This window comes from Anabrus simplex, chromosome 7, assembly GCF_040414725.1.
Source record: "Anabrus simplex isolate iqAnaSimp1 chromosome 7, ASM4041472v1, whole genome shotgun sequence".
Taxonomy (NCBI): Eukaryota; Metazoa; Arthropoda; class Insecta; order Orthoptera; family Tettigoniidae; genus Anabrus; species Anabrus simplex.
The window spans coordinates 30,413,293-30,435,055 of NC_090271.1; the positions used below are offsets into that span (position 1 = coordinate 30,413,293).

At 41.0% G+C, this 21,763-nt stretch overlaps 1 protein-coding gene across 2 annotated transcripts in view; it reads left to right on the forward strand.

Moving 5' to 3' along the window:
- Positions 1-21,763, forward strand: part of nrm (neuromusculin) — a 1,172,097-nt gene that overhangs the window by 487,570 nt on the left and 662,764 nt on the right. The window lies entirely within an intron of this gene.

The window sequence follows — 21,763 nt, forward strand, 5'->3', positions numbered from 1 at the left end:
TTCCGAAATGGTGACTGCTTCAGTGAGGTGCTTTATCTGTGTGTCAGTGAGGCTAGACATTAATAGCCACCAAGACAGGAAGATTTTAACGCACGTCATATATGTGAATATTTAACTCTATCGAAGAGCTTCGCTGTAAACTACATTTGTGAGTCCTGTTGGGTATACACAAGACCTGGCCACGGAAGTTGTCACTTACAACTCTCTGCTGGAGAAACATCCACTGCTTACCAGATCTACACCAGCTGTGGTTTGAGTCTGTTCTTGAGACTTATTGATTGTCATTGCAAAGCATGCAGTCACCGGAAACTTCAACCTCTTCAGTCTGATTACGTTTAGCCCCGCGTGGATCTGAATTTGCCCTCCTTTCCCAGACAATCAGAGCTGATTCTATCAAATAGTATTGTAATGACACGTTCTCCGACTCGTTGGCTGAATGGTCAGCATACTGGCCTTCGGTTCAGAGGGTCCTGGGTCCGATTCCCGGCCGGGTTGGGGATTTTAACCTTCATTGCTTAATTCTAATGGCCCGGGGGCTGGGTGTTTGTTGCTGTCCCCAACATCCCTGCAACTCACACACCACACATAACACTATCATCCACGACAATAACACGCAGTTGCCTACTCATGGCAGATGCCGTCCACCCTCATCGGAGAGTCTGCCTTACAAGGGCTGCACTGGGCTAGAAATTGCCACACGAAATTAAATTTAAATGACACGTTGTAAACTAATTTTAAAGTCGAGGTTATTTGAATATTTGTCAAATAAACTACACTGTTTAGACAATATCAGGAAAATGTCATTTCTACCCCCCACCCCGAACCCCACTTAGAACCCCTCTTCCACTGAATATCGTATTGCCAAGTTAACCCAGTATCTACGTTGACAAATATGTGAAATAATTTTCGAACGTCATAAAAGTGTGCCCTTTTACTTTCAAGTGGTAAATATACATACATACATTCATACATACAAACATACACACAAGCAAGCGTACGTACGCACGCAAAGGTCTTTATATTTCATGGGATGGATGTTCTTGTCGAAGAAAATGTTCTTGATAATCTAGTCAATTTAAATTTTATTTTCACAGATACATACCAGAAAAGCCTCCGTGGCTCAGGCAGCAGCGCGCCGGCCTCTCACCAGTGCGTTCCGTGGTTCAAATCCCGGGCACTCCATGTGAGATTTGCGCTGGACAAAGCGGAGGCGGGACAGGTTTTTCTCTGGGTACTCCGGTTTTTCCTGTCATATATCATTCCAGCAACACTATCCAATAATCTGTCGTTCATTAATTATTGCCCCAGAGGAGTGCGAGAGGCTTCGGCAGCCGGCACAATTCCTCCCCTCGCTGCTAGATGGGGGCTTCATTCATTCCATTCCTGACCCGGTCGAATGACTGGAAACAGGCTGTGGATTTTCAGATACATATCAGAGGCGTTGTCCGATAATAATAATAATAATAATAATAATAATAATAATAATAATAATAATAATAATAATAATAATAATGACCCCATGGCACTACAACCCTGAAGTGTCTTGGCCTACCAAGTGATCGCTGCTCAGTCCGAAGGCCTGCAGATTAGGAGGTGTCGTGTGGTCAGCACAAAGAATCCACTGGGCCGTTATTCTTGGCTTTCTAGACCAGGGCCGCTATCTCACCGTCAGATAGCTCCTCAATTCTAATCATGTAGGCTGAGTGGACCTCGAACCAGCCCTCAGATCAAGGTAAAAAGTCCTGCCCTGTCCAGGAATCGAACCCGGGGCCTCCGGGTAAGAGTCACGCACGCTAACCCAACTCCGTAATAATAATAATAATAATAATAATAATAATAATAATAATAATAATAATAATAATACAGCACGCGGGTCGCCTTTCAGGCGTCATGTCGAATGACTTGCACCAGGCCTCTTAGGAAGTCACACACGATAATAATAATAATAATAATAATAATAATAATAATAATAATAATAATCCCGGGCACTCCATGTGAGATTTGCGCTGGACAAAGCGGAGGCGGGACAGGTTTTTCTCTGGGTACTCCGGTTTTTCCTGTCATATATCATTCCAGCAACACTATCCAATAATCTGTCGTTCATTAATTATTGCCCCAGAGGAGTGCGAGAGGCTTCGGCAGCCGGCACAATTCCTCCCCTCGCTGCTAGATGGGGGCATGACATGACGCCTGAAAGGCGACCCGCGTGCTGTATTATTATTATTATTATTATTATTATTATTATTATTATTATTATTATTATTATTATTATTATTATTATTATTATTATTATTATTATTATTATTATTATTATTATCATGCTTGGATTTCAAAACATGAATGTAGCAGAATTGCGACTGATGCAAGTCTCACGATTCCTTCCCAGCCAGTGTCTGTAAAGAGTAGTGTCAATGTATAATTCAAGAAATCGTATAGTGTCTGCTTTTTATTAGGTTTAGCAGTTGGTGTGTACCAGTACCATCCGATGATGAAAGCAGAAGTTTCGTAGCACACATCTTTAGTAACTCCTAGGCACTATTGACAACTGATGGTTGATCTGTTGAGGATTCGACGTGCAGGCACTGTCCAGAAGAGGTTCGCTTCGCTGCTAGATGATGACAAAATAGGTACGTATAAATTGGTACGCAGAAGACCTGCACGCCGACAGATAAAACCGTCCAGTGGTATTATTATCAACTAATAATCGAACTGCCCACTGTGTGAGGGGATAAAGAATACATCTACGGTGTCCACTGGCTGTCTTACAGCGGGCTACAAGAGATTCCTATCTTAGGAGAGTGCATTGGCGACCACGGGTCCTTCAGCTGAGTCGCACATTGCTTCCATTTATTTGTGCTAGCCTTCTCGCATTCAACTTTGTAAGGCCTGACTTGGTTAACTCTTGTTTTCTGCGACCCCGATATTATTTGGTTTGCAAACCCTTGGGAGTCCTTCATTTTAAAGCTCTTCATGGCCTAACCTTAGTTATTCAAAGAATCGGACCACTTCCTCTCCGGTCAGTGTTAAGAGATGGTGGTTGCCTAGTTGTACTTCCCGTTAAGACAAGAAATATCATCACTGGCAACTCAACCAAATTCAGACCTCTCTGGGCTGAATGGCTGAAAAGGTAGAGCACCGGGTTTATGAATCTGAGGTGGTGGGTTCGATCTTGGCTCATTCCGATGGAATTAGGAGGTCCTCAAATACGCCAGTCTCATGCCGGTGAGTTTACCGGTGTTTAAATTAACTTACCCCTGTCCTCATCATCATCATCATCATCATCATCATCATCATTAGAACGACTACCTTCAGTATCTTCCTCAGAAGTTTCTGCCATGCTTCTCCAGGCCTTAATTCCCAGGACCTTGATGTCCTGTCTAAGACATTCCCCTCGGGCTCCTCGGCGTCTCCGGAAACCGTGAGATGTAAAACTAATAGCTTTCTTTCTTCTCCCTCTTTGAGGTAAGGTGAATCAATCATTTCTCTGTGTGCTGCTCTTTCCTTAGTTCCCAGTATTTCTTCATTCTTTCTGATCTTCGTTTCCTCTTGTCTTCCCAGATAACAGCTTTTAATGTAGATTTGTCTTGGAACCTTATATTGTCGTCCTTAGTTATTACTTTAGTTTTTCGATCAAATCGTGAATTTTCTGTAATTTTTAATTCTACTACGTCGTTTTCGGTTTCTTTAAACTAGTTGGGTTTAGTTTCGCGGTTACGGAAGAAGTCAAAGATTTGTTTAATTAATCTATTAGAATTCATTCTGAGAAGATGACCTTAAAAATGTATCCTTATTTTTCGCGTAGTATCTGAGAGTTTTTCAATTTTTTTTGTAGAGTGTTTCATTCTTGATGTATATTATCTTATTATCCTGAAATTTTGGTCCTGTGATCTTTCTTAACATTTTCCTATTTTTAGCTCGAGTTTCTCCATCTGGCATTTGAAATTCATATGAGTGTTTCTGCTGCGTATAGTACTGGTTTAATCACTGTTTTATAATATTTCATTTTGGGCCCCCGTGAAAGGGATTTTTCTTGCATGTATCTTTTGTTAGTTGGAAGGCAGATTCAAGTTTATTTTTCCTGGATTCCATTGCTTTGTATTCCACATCATTCCAACTAATCCATTCTGCGAGATAATTAAATTCTTTGGACTTTGAGGTATTTATGTGGGTGTTTGTTGTTTGTCATGTTCTTTTTTTCAAGGAACATGTGAAGACCTATTTTAGCTGCTTGTTTCTCTAGTTCAAGGATTTGCTCCCTTGCTTCCTTCATCGTTTCAGCAAACAAGGCCATATCATCTGCAAAAGCAATATAACTGATTTTAAGGTTCTTCTTTTTGCAAACCAGTCTAATTCCACTCTTTACATTTTTGTACCATTCTCTGACTACTATCTCAAGCGCACAGTTGAAAGACAACGATGAGAGTGGAGGTGGCGGTGGTGATTATTGTTTTAAGAGGAAGTGCAAGTAGGCAACCATCCTCTATATAACACTAATCTGAAGGGAAATATGTAAGGGATACGACACTTCGAAAAATGAAGATATCGGCCAAGGAGTCCAACTCCATGGCTAAATGGTTAGCGTGCTGGCCTTTGGTCACAGGGATCCCGGGTTCGATTCCCGGCAGGGTCGGAAATTTTAACCGTCATTCGTTAATTGCGCCGGCACAGGGGTTGGATGTATGTGTCGTCTTCATCATCATTTCGTCCTCATCACGACGCGCAGGTTACCTACGAGAGTCAAATCAAAAGACCTGCACCTGGCGATCCGAACATGTCCTCGGACACTCCTGGCATTAAAAGTCATAGTCATACGCCATTTAATTTCATCGGCCAAAGAAAGACAAGGTCCACGAAGGGCGTGAAAATGTAAAAAAAAACCTAGGCCTCGAGTGCCCCAATACCGTCGGGGTAGGAAAAGAACAAGAGTTAACCAAGGGAGGTCGGATAGGATATATGAAAATGAGGAACCGGCCACAAGTAAGTGGAGGCAATGTCAGGACTCAGCTGAGGGCCCCGTGGTCGCCAACCCGCGCTCCTAAGTTAAGAGCCCTTGAGGCCCTTTTAGTCGCCTCTTACGACAGGCAGGGGATACCGTGAGTGTTATTCTGCCGTCCCTACTCAAGGGGGAACAACGGTGAGTGCCCTCTCTCTCTCTGTCGTACTCATGTTCTTATTTCGAGGGAGTCTAATAGTTCACCCATGACTTTAACTTTCGAAAACGTATTGTGATAGTCGATAAGCCTCCGTGGCTCAGGCGGCAGCGCGCCGGCCTCTCACCGCTGGGTTCCGTGGTTCAAATCCCGGTCACTCCATGTGAGATTTGTGCTGGACAAAGCGGAGGCGAGACAGGTTTTTCTCCGGGTACTCCGGTTTTCCCTGTCATATTTCATTCCAGCAACACTCTCCAATATCATTTCACTTCATCTGGCATTCATTAATCAGTGCCCCAGAGGAGTGCGACTGGCTTCGGCAGCCGGCACGATTCCTATCCTCACCGCTAGATAGGGGCTTCATTCATCCCATTCCTGACGCGGTCGAATGACTGGAAACAGGCTGTGGATTTTATTGTGATAGTCACCTTTATGATATTATTTGTTTTCTTATCTGTTCCTTCACGATGTTGAAGGACGATTTTGTAAAATAATATATATTCAGTTATATGATTATATGACTTTCCCTGCTCATCTCCACTTCTCTGGAATGGTAGAATTTAATCGGCACTGTATTGCAGTGGAGCGTTACGACAAGATGCGGTATCTCCTCGTAACCACATGCCAGGTGTCTCGATACACAATAACAATTTAGTTCTGGCAGCAGCAATAAGCCCCTCACCTCAATCTGCTGCCACCGCCGGGACATGGGAGACAGACAGCGTACCGCGGTAGAGGAGGGGATTTTCCGCGACGGTAATTTCCAAACCTTTCGGAATGATATTATGAAAGTTTGGGGACGCTCTTGCTACTGCTTGCCTTGCACAGCACACTAAGACAGAAGACGATATCCGATTTCACAGGCTCGCGAGCTAAAACTCATTTCGAATCCCTCCAGGAGGGCGTGTATAATAACTGAGAGAAACCACCAATTCCAAAGGAAAGTGCAACTAACATTTCTTATTAAATAAAATAGCGACCCTTCCCTTCTCTCCCTCATACCTCCGCGCAAAATCTCTTACTTTATTTCCGCTCGCATTAAACGTCCCTTGATAATGTTGATATACGATGCATTCCTTTCCCTTACCGCTCACCAACTTACGACACCCCTAAGATGGTCAAAAAAGATTTCTTGTGCGAATTGTGCTAGTTACTTCCTAATTATCGTTCAGCTCCCATTACCACGGATGGGGAATAATAATAACAATAATAATAAAAGACCGAGCGAGTTGGCCGTGCGGTTATGGGCGCGGGGGCTATGAGCTTGCATTCGGGAGATAGTGGGTTCGACCCCCCAGTGTCAGCAGCTCTAAAGATTGTTTTCCGTGTTTTTCCATGTCACATCAGTCAAATGCTGGGGCTGTACATTAAATAAGGCCACGGCCGCTTTTTTCCCACTCGAGCCCTTTCCTATTCCATCGTCGCCATTAGACCTGTTTGTGTCGGTGCGACGTAAAGTAAATTGTAAAATAATAATAATAGTAATAGCAAACAGTGAGACAGCCTAATACCGTACCAAGGTGGAAGCTGTTCGAACCCTGGTCAGTGCATGTGGAGTTTTTGTAATGAAGAGTCATATCCCTATTCATTATTTATAATCCATACATTGGTGATATAATTTAGGGGTGGAGAATGGAGACAGGACATGGCCTTACGTCACCAAGGTGCCTCCATACCCACTGAAAATTACACCATTAAATAATTACAATGTTATGCTTCATAATGTACTTTTATGAAATTACCGTATTTAGATAGAAGTGTTATTTACATAATTTATTCACAGGATTTGTTTTATAGGACATTATCAAGTAAATCTACTTAAACACACGCGAATCCCATACATGTATTCCTATGGTTGGAATTCCACGTAAAATGGGATGACCGAGCTCGATAGCTGCAGTCGCTTAAGTGCGGCCAGTATCCAGTATTCGGGAGATAGTAGGTTCGAATCCCACTGTCGGCAGCCCTGAAAATGGTTTTCCGTGGTTTCCCATTTTCACACCAGGCAAATGCTGGGGTTGTACCTTAATTAAGGCCACGGCCGCTTCCTTCTCACTCCTAGCCCTTCCCTGTCCCATCGTGGCCATAAGACCTATCTGTGTCGGTGCGACGTAAAGCAACTAGCAAAATAAATAAATAAATAAATAAATAAATAAATAAATAAATAAATAAATAAATAAATAAATAAATAAATAAAAATAGAATGGGATGTCTCGTGGCTATGATACCGATATCGATACACGTTAAACGACGAGCTGCCCTGCTAAATATTGGTATGTATATACTCTCCCAGGAACGTTTAAGGCCCTGTCTAAAACAAAACAAACCGGGCGAGTTGGCCGTGCGCGTAGAGGCGCGCGGCTGTGAGCTTGCATCCGGGAGATAGTAGGTTCGAATCCCACTATCGGCAGCCCTGAAAATGGTTTTCCGTGGTTTCCCATTTTCACACCAGGCAAATGCTGGGGCTGTACCTTAATTAAGGCCACGGCCGCTTCCTTCCAACTCCTAGGCCTTTCCTATCCCATCGTCGCCATAAGACCTATCTGTGTCGGCGCGACGTAAAGCCCCTAGCAAAAAAAAAAAAAAAAAAAAAAAAAAACAAAACAAAACAAGAAATGTAGTGTAATTTAAACTTCTGACAGTCAAGGTTTTTTCAAATCCATGTCACTCTAATATTTGAAACTGGCACACTTGTTTGTCCAACTTAGTGAAATTCAACACATTTTATTATCTGGATTCGCAAAACCTGGTCGATGCGGGCGAAGCCGTAATACTGTATTTCGTAACATACAATTCCACAATGTAATTGTACGTTTACTTTCTCTAAAGTATTCGTTGTGCCCTTAACTTTGAAGTTCGGGCAAACGAATCCCAAAGGACTATTATAATAAGTTATGCACATTCATATTATAATTTTCGGCCTGTATTAATCATTATCTAAGGGTTTCAAGGGTTGGACAGAACTTGGCAATGTTTATTACCAGCCAAAATGAGAAAAAGAAACTTTATTGAATTGAAGAGAAAGACCAGAGCCGACGTTCTGTGTTAGAGGAAAGTGATTAGTTTCAAACACATTGAAAAGGGACGTAATTGGCATTATTAGATTTATTACACCCTTCTGGAATTTCTCTTATTTGCTCGAGTTCTAGATACCACGACTGGTCTCGTTTAAAGCCCTTCTCCCTAATATCCACCGCTCGTTCTCACATATCTCTTCCCTGAACCAGAAGGAATGGCTTGGCGAGGATGGAGTTACATTGTGGGAAAAACCTCGGTGAACGTTGGCATTCTACTCTTATTAGTGCACTTGTGTCCTTTTACTCAGATCTTCGGGGACCGAGCAGTCCATTTTAATTTCAAAATATATATTTTTAGGATAACCATACGTCACAAACGAAAACACCACCGTATTTTTTTTTCATTAGTCAGGATTGCAATACAAGTAAACTAATGGAGCAAAATGCAGGCGTGGTACATTCTAAAAATCTCTTAAAACCATAGGAAAAATGTCAGACTCATTGGCTGAAATGTCAGCGAACTCGCCTTCGGTTCATGTGCCCCTGGGTTCGATTACCAACCGGGTCAGAGATTTTAACCTTAAATGGTTACTTCCTCTGGCTTGGGGACAAGTTGTTTGTACTGCCATCAACATCCTTGAAACTTACACCACGTACAACACTAACCTCCACTACAGAAACACGCAGTTCCCGTTGGAGAGTTTACCTCATAACGGCTGCACCAGGCTGGGAATAGTCACACGAAATTATTATATGGGAAAAATAATGTTATGTTCCTTATAATAATAATAATAATAATAATAATAATGCTATTGGCTTTACGTCTCACTAACAACTCTTACGGTTTTCGGAAGTGCCGAGGTGCCGGAATTTTGTCCCGCGGTTCTTCTTTTACGTGCCAGTAAATCTACCGACACAACGCTGACGTATTTGAGCACCTTCAAATATCACCGAGCTGAGCCAGGATCGAACCTGCCAATTTGAGCTCAGAAGGCACCGAGCTCGGCTATATTCGTTATATTCTTCTCCCCACAGACAGAAGGTTGGACTGCTTCCTGTCGTATCACGGGTGTTTAACTTCTATCTTGCCTTCTGTGATCAATTGCATGACGCTGCATTTTCTATTTCGGATGTTGCGGCAAAAAACACGCTGCTTTCTTGCGTTTTACCAAGGTTTTCACTTCGCATGACATCCCAGTACGACGGACGATCTCCTCGTTGGTGACGCGATCTAACCATTGACTGAAACACATGTATGTTTCTAAGTATTTCGGTTGGTCCTTTGAATGAACAGTTATCAGTAACACTGGCCGGTTTCGAACTAGAGGTCACAGTTGCACCCAAGATGTCTTTAACTCCAGAACACACTTTTTGCATTGCCAATTCTTGTTCTGATTCCTGTTACAGATTGGTTCATTCCGCAGGGCTTAGACAGTTAGGCTACATTATATGTAGTATCTATAAAACAGTGTCTTATGGTTGTCCCCCTAGCGGCTCTCAATCTCCGGGCGTGTGTTGGCGACCACAAGGCTCCTAGCCATGTCTACCATTGCTTTAACTTACTTGTGTCAGACTCCTCACTTTCAATCTGACCTCCTTGGCCAACTCCTGTTTTCTTTGACCTTAACGGTAGACTATTAGGGTTCATTTTCATGCCTTTCTTGCCACTTTCCTTTTCTTCTTCCGGTACTCACATTCTTCAAACTATCAGACCTGATCCATCTTTCCTCCTCTGATAAGTGGAATTTAATTGTGAAGTATTATTTTTTGACTGCCTTGTCACAGTTTGTGAGTAGTGCTGGATGCAAACTGCTGACCTCTATTGCTGGAGCATCGAAGAGTGCATTTTGTTCTTGTTAAAGTGCATCAGTGACCATCGGAATAGTGCGAAAAGTTAGTCAATATCATTCCTTAATGTACCTGTGTACTTAATCCTTGCTTTCGCTAATGCATTGGCAGGGAAAAGGAATATTTATTAATAATTTATCCTCTTTTGTTCGTAATTAACTGTCAATGATGAATCATTATTTCTGATTCCTGTTGTATACTCATATATTCTATGCAGCCTTTCCGGCGGTAAATGAAATGGCGTATGGCTTTTAGTGCCGGGAGTGTCCGAGGACAAGTGCGGCTCGCCAGATGCAGGTCTTTTGATGTGACTCCCGTAGGCGACCTGCGCGTCGTAATGAGGATGAAGTGATGATGAAGACATAAAGACGACACTTACACCCAGCCCCCGTGCCAGCGAAATTAACCAATTAAGGTTAAAATTCCCGACCCTTTCGGGAATCGAACCCGGGACCCCTGTGACCAAAGGCCAGCACGCTAACCATTTATCCATGCAGCCGGACTATTTGCACTGTAAAATAGCTTTGACAGCTATACTTATAACTGGAACTTTGAACTGAGAAGGAGGTGTTAACCACAAATTAAAACAATATTTTTAGGAGCATAAAAAGACACTACTACACCCATAAAAGCGCCATTCTGTATTTAATGGTGAAATAGTAGAGAAAGGTTCCAGTAAATATCACTTAAGTTCTAAGGTCGTTTAACACATAAAGGCGCTGCAATGCCCGGTGAAAAGCAGTAGTAGGATTTTGTTTGTTATTTGTTAACTGAAGTCCAGAACTGACTTCTGTCATACATAAAAGTAAATATGAGAGAAATGTTATTGTGATAACATTTTGTTCTCGATTAACTTGAAAATGTCATAAACTCTTCAAGTTTTGATCATCCCTACCAAGTGCTCATCATGGCCGAAGGTAGCATTGCGAACATTTAAGGCAGCGCTGACATATCTGTTTCAACAATGAAACTCGAAATATACGGGTAAATTCAGATAATCCAAACAACTTCTACTAACGTGCAATCACAGCGAATTAGCAGATTGGAAGAAAATAGAAGTGTTCAGAAAATAATGAGTAGATGATGTGAAAAATTTGGAATTATCAGTGAATGTTGGAGAAAAAACCGCTAAAGAAAGGAAAAAAGAAATGTTTCTTAAAATCAATCATGCCTACCAATGTTTTATAAGTATCAGTGTAAGGATGCATATAAAATAACACCATTGGGTTGAGATTGGATAAATGTGCAATGTGGAAACCGCATTATGCATATAACCTCTTTTTGACTAAACATAGAAGTAGATTTGGCACGTTGTTACTCTTGATAAATAAACTTCCATTTAAGCTCGTTACATCTTCTTCTTCCTACGTTTTGTCTCAATTTACGTGTCGTCTCAAAACTCACGAGTCTCAAAACTCACGAGTCCCAAACCTCACGAATTCCAGGAAGATGATTGGGAAGAACAGGTTTCTCTACCTGGGCCAGTCTCAGAACTCACGAGCAGGGCCAGTTCTTCTTTGAATGGATAAATGTCCACCTTATTAGTGATGGGATAATGGGATACTTTAAATAATCGAATAACTTCCATCCGATTATTTAAATAATCAAATGAGTTTCAAATATCATTCAGTTGTATCGCACAGAATAATCAGATGCGTCATGAGTAATTTTTTTCGGTTTGTGTGTGTCGGGTAGACAATCTATTGAAATAAGCGAATAGATGAACTTATACGAAAAAAATAATTATGCCTTTTTTTCAAATGAATCTCCAAGTGTTGATATTAAATGGGTGAATTAACTGTCTTGATCTTTAATATTTCTAAATGAAATTCCTTATTCAAGTAAATGCCGCCTTCTGGCCACATTATGGAACTAAGCCTCAGTACCACCAACCGACAGTTTCTTTTAACTAGCAGCGGACCCACTTTAATTGTATGTCGTCCGGCTGCATGCATAAAGGTTACCATGCTTGCCTTTGGTCAAACGGGTTCAGGGGATCTCAGGTTCGATTTCCGGTCGGGTCGGAGATTTTAACTTTCATTAGTTAATTCCTATGGCTCGGGGAGTGGATGTTGGTGCCGTCTTCAGCATTAGACCATCTTAGGTCGGACCTCATCCTCACAGACGTGCAGGTCACCTATACGGCATCAGCTCTAAAGACCTGCAACAGACCTCTGCGGAGGCAAGACGTCATTATTATAAATGTATGTGAAAGGTAAAAAATGCATTATATTAGCTTTAAGATAACAGAAAATATTTTAACAATAATACACCTAGGTCTCTTTCATTCTCCAGCCATATTATTTTTCCATGTGGGTTGGGGTGGCAGAATAACATCCACAGTATCCCCTGCCTGTCGTAAGGGAAGCGTGAGTCACCGCCCACCTCATCCCTCCTGCGGTCATCCCAAGCACCTGCTGTCCGGAGTAGTGAATTTTGGGACTCATTAGAATGTTTACTTTAGATACCAGTTTGTAGTCGTGAGTTTTGATACTATTTGTAACTAATTTTAGCCCGTGAGATTTGAAACTCGTGAGTTTTGAGACGTAACCTCAATTTATTGGTGTCAGCAATTTCTGTGGATTGTGCCCATTTTTGCGGCCACATGTCCTTCCTGATGCCAACCCTACGTGGAGGTATATATTTGCTATTCCGTGTTTTTTAACTTGGTTGAGTACATTCTTTATAGGTGTATATCAAGACGAACACGAATACAAACACCCAGTTCCTGAGCCACAGGAATTAACGACATGCAGTTAAAATCCCCGGACCCACCCAGGAATCGAATCGCTCTGGAAAAGTCAGTACTCTGATAGTAAATGAAAATAAATAAAATTTCTAGGAAGCAAAATGATATCAAACGCCTGGAGACTATTGAAAAGTGTTTCTTCAAAATGCTTGAAGTTGGGTGGGGAAATAAGATGAGAAATCCAGAGGTTTTGCTTTAGAGTTCAGCTAAAGTTATCTGTGCTGAAATTAATGCACAAACGTCATCTTTCCGGGTGGACTCCCCACTTTGCGTCATCCTTCACAATTGACGACGATTGTAGAAGTCTGTATTACTTGGAAAAGTCCTCGGGGAAGACCTAGGAATTAATTTCGTAGAACAGATCATATATGTAGCAGTGAAGAGAACAGCCATATTGGACTGAATACAAATTGATAACATTTCATATCGCTAGGAAGAAACATGTGTTCTCTAATAAATAGCCCAATGAACAATGTTTATGTGCAAGGTATAATACATTATGGTATTGTTATTAATAAATCAGTTTTATCTCTGATATTCTTCGTTTTTTGTTTCAATTCTTCTACTGATATCTACAGAATAATACAAAAGGGAACAGTATCCGTTAAACAGAAAACAAATTCCTTGTCCTACACTGTTCTATAACATTAAATTCAAGTTCCTTTCCTAAACAATTGCTTGATAGATTTTCTCAAGAACTATTCTGGCAGTGAACACAATATTATTGCCTATAATATATTATGATCATGAAATAAATGTGCCAATACCAGATGAAAGCATCAATCTAGACTTTAAAAGTCATTCTAGAACGTGTTGATGGTCTTCCATAGGCCATATTTCTCCGAGGAATTATATGTTACAGCTTTGGCAAACGGATCAGCGGAAGTTTATTGTAGACAGTTCCTTGTTATTATGGTGTTACAAAGTGTAATGAAGTCTTCTCAGCCTGTCTTTATGGTTATAGACAAAGTTATAACTGTAAGGATCAAGTGTGTGTGAAGAGAGGAGAAATTGAAAGTGAACTTTGTTTCTGTCAAGTACTTTTCTTCTTTTTTTCTTCTATATTTTGACCAAGTTTCTTCGTTCTCCTTGCTCTCTCTATTTCTCCTGTACACCCACTTTGTCCCTCCGTATGTGGCAGTGGCCAAAGCAATCACCGTTCTCTACTAATAGCACTGTAATCTAATACACTGCAGTAGCAAGTACCGTTGAGCTGGAGGAATTGCTTGCTGCGTTCACCATTCTACTTCGTACTGACCAACGCAATTTATTATGGGAACATTTTTATATTTTCTTTCTAAAGAACGAGGGAGAGAGTTACATTTATGATTTGATGTAATGGAGCGGTATCAACAATTTGAGGCCAATGTAAGGCAAGTAGTAGAAGATGGAGTGGGAAAGGCCGCGTACTTGTGAGAGAAGCGAGGTTCTGAGACGATAAATACGGGCAGCGCTCCATCATAAAGTAGCCACGATCTGGGGGTAGTACAATCTATATAGAAATGGGCCGCCATCCCTCCTCGCGGCAACGTCAGCTTTACATCATACTCGTAGAGCTATAAATATCGGCTGGTCGACCTGGGCCAAGAAAATATAATATAATATATCAAATAAAACATACTTGGCGAATGAGCGACTGTATTCACTGAGCTGTCGTTTTGCGACTTACATTAACATTGGAGAGTTTGTCGAGTTTTAGATTAGGAATAAGAAAATCTGAATCCCTACGTTCCGAGAATTATTATCTTCTATATATGTATTTTAATGAATGGGAGAACATTTATAAAGATTAGTTTTTAATAAGGTTTTGCTGCTGTAGATTCAGTCCCCTTTGCTAGAGAGGTCAGGAAATAGGGCTGAGGAGTACGTGGCAGAGACTTACGGGTGAGCAATATATTCATTACTGAAAGGTGTAAGTATTATCGCTCTGCACGTCAAGCAATTATGGCACTTAATAATGGTCATAAATGGCTTCGGAAGCTACCTTTACCTTACGTCAAGGTTTGTAAATGAGCTAGAGGCAGTCGATACTCAAATCAGACAATTTCTGATTTCTCGCCCGAATCCATAATGTATGTCCAAACCTTGTCCCGTTTCTCTACGGGGTCGGGTATGAAGTGAGATAAATCTTTGCAGTGATTTTTACTATCGGATGCCCTTCCTGACGCCAACCTCACCACAGGAGTTAATGGAGATGGAATGAATGACGTGGTATATGATAGTGGTAAGGGAAATGGAGAAACCCGATGCCGGCACATAGACTTCTCCTGTCGAATGGCACCAAGGGGTCTGCTCAAAGCTTTATGTCTCCATCCGACGGATGAATCACTATCAACAGCGTCATACGCCTTCACTCTATACGAGCACTGAGGAGAGCTTTGGGACTGAATCCAGACCTTTTGCACGCAATCTAGTGATTAGAAATTGTATACCACCGATTCACCTACCCTGCTGACCAACAACGGGACTCGAACCGGCTAACCACGGTGTCAGATCATAAGACTTCACGCCTTAACAATTATGCCCAGCAGGCGGAGCACACCTGAATCTAGAATGCTCTTTCGAATATTTATAATCACAATTCTGAAAATGGCGGACAGAATGGTTTGGTGTAGAGCAGAGAAATCCTATCCTTTCCAGTAGCGACAACATCCACAAGCTGAAGATGAGCTCTTAAACAGTCAAGTCGCTGGTACAAAGCTACTGTACTTGTCTGGACTTCGTAAGTGAAGAGCCGGGTCAGGCAATCAGTCCCCAGGCCGCACAGAGGTGACGTGCATACTATGGGAAATACAAAATAGATAAATAAGTGATAACACAGAGAAGAAAGTGGTAGAGGAAACTATGACGGGAAAATTCTAGCCTGTTGACAATTATACTGTACGTATGTGGGGTAGTATAAAACAGATTAAATTTGACATGAAGAGTCATGAAGCTAATACTGAGGCATGCAGGAGGCTATTATTACATTCCTTCACTGATTCACCATCAAAGTGTACAGACTGTCATAGTAAGGCAATGTACTGTTATTCCATTAATAATTAAACATTAGACTAATCAATTAGTCATTTATCAACGTATAAATCCTAAAATACTTCTAGTGGTAAAGAATGTCTCTACTGAAATAATCCAGCAATCTTTGTTTAAGTTGATGAACTCATTGAATGAGCTGTACCGTAATATAATTGTTGTAACTGGAAAAATATACACTATCAGGGTTTTTATCGTAGAGAACATAGACTTATTCCGACGGATCACGAGAGAAGAGGTGCAGGTCTTTCGAAATGACGTCGAATAGGGGACCTACGCGTCTGCCTAAGGTGAAACTTAATGCTGAAGATGTCACGAACACCCAAGAATTAACTAATGAAAGTTAAAATAGAATTCGGGATCCAACATGCTAACCATTTAGACATGGAACCGGACAAACTCGTGTCCTCATCCCGAGGTGGTGCAGTTCTTTTCATGCAATCCCGATGGAGGTGAGCTGCATGTACCATTTTAACCATATACCAGCTCTGCTGTCATTCTCAATTTCTGGCAGTACCGGGAATCGAACCTGGGCCTCCGAGACGGCAGCTAATAGTGCTAACCGTGCTACGGAGGTGGACGAGAAACGTCTGAAAAGTGAGTATACTATCAAAACAGAAATGAAATGAATTGACGTATGGCTTTTAGTGCCGGGAGTGTTCGAGGACATGTTCGGCTCGCCAGGTGCAGGTCTTTTGATTTGACTCTCGTGGGCGACTTGCGAGTCGTGATGAGGACGGAATGATGATGAAGGCCACAAATACACCCAGCCCCCGTGCCAGCGGAATTAACCAATGATGGTTAAAATTCCCGACCCTGCTGAGATTCGAACCCGGGACCGCTGTGAACAAAGGCCAGCACGCTAGCCATTTAGCCATGGAGCCGGACAAAACAAAAATGTATGGAGACGATTAAACACTTCAATCGCTATTGCCGGGTTGAGTGGCTCAGACGGTTGAGGCGCTGGCCTTCTGACCCCATCTTGACAGGTTCGATCCTGGCTCAGTCCGGTGGTATTTGAAGGTGCTCAAATACGTCAGCTTCGTGTCGGCAGATTTACTGGCACATAAAAGAACTCCTGCGGGACAAAATTCCAGCACCTCGGCGTCTCCGAAAACCATAAAAGAGTAGTTAGTGGGACGTAAAGCAAATAACATTATTATCAATCGCTATTGTAACATGCACTTCAGAAGTTTTCTTAGCTAGTGGCAGATACACTGCTAAGTAAGTCATTGACTCAGGCCTCTTCTCGCTTCCCAGACATTCTGATTGTTAGAGCAGATGACGTCTTGGTTGTAAAGCTTGCAGTACTACTCAGGAGGAATGCCAAGTCATTAAAGATGTTTTTCTAGCAGTTCTATCCGACGAAATTCAGTAACTGCATCTCCTTGTGCCCTGTCAGGAATGATCGAGATTCCTTCTCTCCATGAGTTCTGAGATAGTCTCTCTCCTGCAAGATGATGGTAATATTCTTTAAATAACATTTCCAATGTCGGTTTGGCAGATTGGTGATACATTTCGTTACTGATAGTTGCTGAATCCTTGGCAAGTGCGGCAGTCCTTCCTGGATCTCTTCTGGAACTGGGACCTATGGATTGGCTTTCAGCTTTTGAGTCAGAGAGAATTACTGCTTTATCCAAACCTTCCAATTTAGAGTCAGTTGCTTTAGTGCAATTCGGATAGCTTCAATTTTGTTATCATAAGCTATTGAGTAGGCCCTATAGTCCACGGGGATATGGACGGCAAACAGATCACATTAGACGCCAGTACCTGCATTTGTATATCTACCAAGCTCTCTGGAGTCAACTGTCTTTTGTAAATCTGGTTTTCACTGTTTTCTGCGCTAGGAGCTTAAGAGTTTGTTGATCTGTTTCACGTTTTATTATGCCTTTCTGTAGTTTTGTGTATAATTCATTAATTACTAATTCGGTTGGTTTTATTTTGATGTTGCAATAGTTGAGACCTGCAATCAAACTGTAATTTAGATATAATTTCTTACTTGTTTTGCACAAATCCACATTGTGCCTTCCAGTAGTTTCGATCAATTTTGCGGCCCATATGAAGAAATCATAATAATAATAATAATAATAATAATAATAATAATAATATAATAATAATAATAACAATAACAATAATTGTACCGGGAGGTACACTCCTACGTCGCACATTTAAATCTTGCGCCTAAAAAAACTCCTCTACTGGAGAAATCGTGAACTTGAAACTAGTCCTACTTCAACCTTTACTCAGAAGATGTCACTACAGTAACTGGATGTAATTTTCTTTTTGTGAAGTTTCATGTACTGTATGCAATTCTACGTGTTTTCTTTATCAGTTATCAAGAAGTTTGGACCTTTTTCAACAGATGTCACTGCTAATAAACTATGATCATGCACGCTGGTGCGAAGTAGAAGAACCCTTTTTGAAGAAGTTTTATATTCATAAGTTATTTTTTTACTAAATTATGTTCATTCATTTTTGGGTTGGCAATATTGACCTTTTCTTTCCGCCAGTTTTGAATTTAGCCAATCATGAATTTCTGTAATTAATTTTCAGCCTATCACAGGCTTCTTTCTCGATTCTGAGTGTCACTTTTGATGTCAACCAATAAAAGTGAGAGGGTGTGGCTGGTTTATTCATGAAAGGTCTCGAACTTCCCCGAGGGTTTATAAACTGCGGATTTTCACGTCTCTTGGCCATTTGATCAACATCTAACTAAGTGTGTGTGTGTGTGTGTGTGTGTGTGTGTGTGTGAAGCAGGAGACGGGAGGCGCCTCTTTCATCAGGCAGAAGTTCTTCAGCAAGGTAATGGCCTATTAACATCTTTATTTCTTGCTAGCTCTGCGGTTTAACCCGAGGGGGAGATCCGAAACTTTAACTATGTAACCTACCTTTCTGAAAATGTAATTTCTGCCGGCTTATGTAAAAACTTCATAATATCTTTAACTGTAAATCGGGGGTAGAGAGTGAGGTACCCTCTCGAACTTCCCTTCATATTGGTTTGAGGTGACTACGTTTTGTAACTGGTTTTCCTCCTCTCCGTAATATTTTAAATATCTTTCTTATACGAGTCATCTCCATAGCTTGGGAATTGCCCCTGTTTCATCGGCCTAGTGCCCCTTATGTTTCTAGAATGCATTTTTAGGAGTGCAAGTACTCGCCTACATTCAATTTGTGTTTCGGGCCATTTACTTAACCTGTTTCTTTCCGCAACGGCCCAATAGGTTGGGTACTAGATACCCCTGTTTCAAATTTGTAAGTTGTGCCTTGATGGCAAGTGATTGTAATTTTCTGATATCGCCTTGCATAGGCTTTCAAAAACTGAGAGCACGTCTGCTCTTTTCTAGTGTTGTAAAAGTGCCTCTGGGAGGCTTGATATTGTGTGTTGGGAGCAAGCGCTCCTGGTATTTTGGGGATTTCTGCCCTTTTGTAAATGTATGCCCTTCTGTAAAGTTTGAGCTGGAAGCTCAAAAATTGTAAAACTAGGGTCTTGTAGCCCAAGTGTGTTAAAGTTTTGAAATCTTGGATTTTTCTAAGTCTTGTTTCTAAATTGCTATGTCATTGTTATCTCACTAAGTGAAAATTTGTTAACTTGTTGTTTGTTGAAAATATAACCTTCCATTTCAGTTTAAATTATTTCTTGACATAGTAGTTAGACCCATTCACCCCGGCACCTTCTTTAACCTCTGCGTGTCCACGGGTAACCCTGTAACAATAATAATAATAATAATAATAATAATAATAATAATAATAATAATAAACATGAATTTTATAAAATCTATCACGTCAAATGTAGAGAGACTTTGATCTTATGATCTGACGCTCCCTATCAGAATAACCAAATTCTGTTTTCTCTGTCTGCGTCTCCTAAGTATTGGGTAGTCTTGCCGTCCTTGATATCACACTTGAGTAGTTGTTGGTCTTCTGTCCGCTAATGATGTGGTTCATTTGAAACTTGCAGATAGACTCTGTGAGGACGTCAAGTTCACATTCAAAGTCACCTAAATTGGGAGTTTGTTTATTAACGAGACGAATATACTGTGGCGGTCGTGAAGATTGCAGTAGAGCAGCACAACGCAATTAAAACTGGAGGAGTCGGCAAATCCAGTAGCATCAACACAGGAGCAGGCGGTTTCTCAAACCAACAGATAACTTCGTAATTGCATTTCTTGACTCCTAGTTGCTCCAACAAACAGTGGGCCACACCGTCTGTCTTCTCTTACTTCTCTTTGCAACTATATTAACCTTTGTGAATAAAGAACGTCGCTGCATGAACAAGAATATAATGGCCAAGTCAAAATAAATTCTCACAACATTACATTTGTTGTGTTCGGCTGAGAGGCTCAGGTGGTAGTAAAACCCTGGCCTCCTGTGCTCAAGTTTGCGAATTCGATCCCGGTTCAGCCCTGTGGTATTATAAGACATTCAGGAACGTCGTCTTCGTGTCAGTGGATTTACCGGCTCATCCAAAAACTGTAAATGTAGTCTGCTTATGTCCGCTAACGATGTGGTTCATTTGAAACTTGCAGATAGACTCTATCAGGACGTCAAATTCAAGTGGGACGTAAATCTATTATTATTATTATTATTATTATTATTATTATTATTACATTTGTGTTGAAGTAGGTGAATTCTGGTGACTGAGACGTGCGAAATATGCATACAATCCACTAGAGGTGATCAGATATACGATACTTATTTTTATAAGTTCGAGAATGCTGTCGTCTTTTATTTCTGCAACAAAAGAAATAAATTTTATTGGTCCCCGATACATCGTTGTAATTAGTGGAATGGATAACTATCTCGTTATTTTTATGAAAATCATCGTCTTCCGGGCCTTTTACCAGTTATTTGGGGTCACCACTGCATGTGAACTTGGACTACATTGATGATCGCATGCGGAGTTGCGGCCAAAAGCTTGTAATTAATATTTTCGGACTTCTTTACGTTAAATATTTTGAATGTCATGTGACATCATCAGGCAGATTCCTTCATTCCATGTGAAAGTTCTTCAATTCTGTGAAAGAGAAATATAAATTTAAATCGTTTATTCGAAAATTTCTCCTAATAAGAGATATTCTTAGTTATAGAACATTTGTGGAGACTAAGGGAAAGTTAGAATAAGATAGAAGATACGAAAGCATACGAGACAACATATGTATTAGAATTGCTTTACAGGAGGTTATGCAACACCGGCACGAAAATGAGGCGTACTAGGCAAGACGAATAGGGAGTTAGTTTGCCATTACTTTCCTTATTGCTTTTATTTATTAGGTCTAAGTAAGTCAGAAAATAAAAGTTACAGAGCCCCATAACATTAGCAGAAATTGTCATTTCTTTTTTGTTTTGTTTTGCTAGTTGCTTTACGTCGCACACAGATATGTCTTATGGCGACGATGGGACAGGAAAGTGATAGGAGTGGGAAGGAAGCGGCCGTGGCCTTAATTAAGGTACACGTAAGTATCATAGAGCGACTGTTGATGTTGTTAGTTCGGCTAAGAAAAACTAAACAGATAGAATCTTTTCTCTCCAACCTAACAAAATTTCAAGTGATATGAACAGAATATATAGTAGAAATCACGAGGTTTTTAAGAGTAGCGTCTCTAGTATATACTGTTAGTCCTTGAAATGCTAAAATAGTTCCTATTGTCACCCTAGTGTTACCAGCTATTTCTTAATACGACTATGTAATTTGCCCTGATGTCAAGTGGCTTCATAATAAATTATACATGGACTAATTCTTTTCAAGAATATCTATACCATGAAGCTATATGGCTAGAAAGGATGCTCTTAGTGTTTAAAAAGAAACCTCACTGTCACAATTCTCCGCTCAATTACATCTCGAGTCCGTAAGTACTCACCGGAGGCTCCATGATCAGCGAGGGACCTCTGCAAGTATCGTTCCGGATCGCTAGTAGAGGTTTGAGACTCCTCAATGGCTGCAACTCGCCGGACAACTAACGCAGTCCAGT